Consider the following 1604-nt stretch of genomic DNA (forward strand, 5'->3'; position numbering starts at 1 on the left):
GGGAAAGGCTTGCTGGAGCCCACTGCAGAGGCCGAAAGGCAGACATAGACAGAGAGATTGAGAGCAAAAAGGAAGAACAGAAAGATGTTTAAATGAGGATCTGAACAGCATATAACTCACTGAAAACAAACAAGGAACTAACAAAGAAAAGGCATGACTTCACATATCTAGACTGAGAAAGACATGCTTAATTGCATCTATGACTTCATTAATATAAAGATAACAGATAATAAGAAGTCAGTAACTAACAGAGCAGACGCGCGGCTGCTAGCGAACGGTGGTGTTCTGAGGAGAGAAAGCAGTCGTGGGCGCATCAGCAATGTTGTGTCCGGCAGCGGGCAGCGCGGGCTCAAGCACAGCCTCGCCCACCTGCCTTATGACTATGGCGCGCTGGAGCAGCACGTTAACGAACAGATCATGCAGCTGCACCACAGCAAGCACCACACGACGTAGGTGAACAATGTGAACGTCACCGAGGAGAAGTACCACTAGGCGCTGGCCAAGGGAGATGTTAAAACTCAGGTTGCTCTTCATCCTGCACTGAAGTTCAATGGTAGAGGACATATTAATCACAGCATTTTATGGACAAACCTGAGACCTAAGAGTAGTGGAGAACCCAAAGGAGAGTTGCTGGAGGCTATCAAACGTGACTTTGGGTCTTTTGAGAAGTTTAAGGAGAAACTGACAGCTGTGTCTGTGGGAGTCCAAGGTTCAGGCTGGGGCTGGCTTGGCTTCAATAAGGAACAAGGTCGCTTACAGATTGCTGCCTGCTCTAATCAGGATCCACTGCAAGGAACAACAGGTCTTATTCCATTGCTGGGGACTGACGTGTGGGAGCATGCTTACTATCTTCAGTATAAAAACGCCAGACCTGACTATCTGAAAGCCATTTGGAATGTAATCAACTAGGAGAATGTTACCCAAAGATACATAGCTTGCAAGAAGTGAATCCTTTGGGCCAGGCTGTGTGTCAGGCTCTTGGTGGGTGTTTTGTAGTAGTGTAGAGCATTGCAGCACTATGGCTGAGCTGTGGTAATCTTTAATGATGTCAATCCACATATGTATAAGCATACTGTTATGATAATTTCTTAATTAAATTTATTGTTATGCAACTGTTTGAGAACAGTAAAAAAATTCAGTAATTAGAGTATTTTAAGGGGAAGGATAAATTACAGTCAAGCATTGGACTGCGAAAGCAATATCTAGGGGATTATGGAAAATATCAGTTTGAGGGATAAAGTGATAGCCCTAAAGAAAAGCACTAGGGTTTTCCAGAGAACTCACATTGAATATGGAGATATCTGTAGGCTTAGATTTTTCAAAACCTACTCTAGGTTTAACAAAATTCTTTGACCACTCTTCTAATGCACCATCCAAAGGTAGGGGAGAAAATATGGTAAATAGGACAAAGGGATGTGGACCTGTTTAGAAGTAGTTCTTTGGGGCAATCCAATCTCTGTTGTCAGGATACTATACTAGCACACCAGGTCAGTAGTGTCAGTATACCAAACACAGTTCAGTAGTGGTGACACAATCCAGCAGAAACATCAAGGACTCCTCCAAATCAGCACAAGTCTATCAGGACCAGCAAGAATGCCAGGAGT

The 1604-nt window shown here is 43.8% G+C and overlaps 1 pseudogene; it reads left to right on the forward strand.

Annotated features, from left to right (window-relative positions):
- Positions 1 to 402: 402 nt before the first annotated feature.
- On the forward strand, positions 403 to 948 carry LOC116888798 (annotated as a pseudogene).
- Positions 949 to 1604: the final 656 nt, after the last annotated feature.

This window comes from Rattus rattus, chromosome 1, assembly GCF_011064425.1.
Source record: "Rattus rattus isolate New Zealand chromosome 1, Rrattus_CSIRO_v1, whole genome shotgun sequence".
Classification (NCBI taxonomy): domain Eukaryota; kingdom Metazoa; phylum Chordata; class Mammalia; order Rodentia; family Muridae; genus Rattus; species Rattus rattus.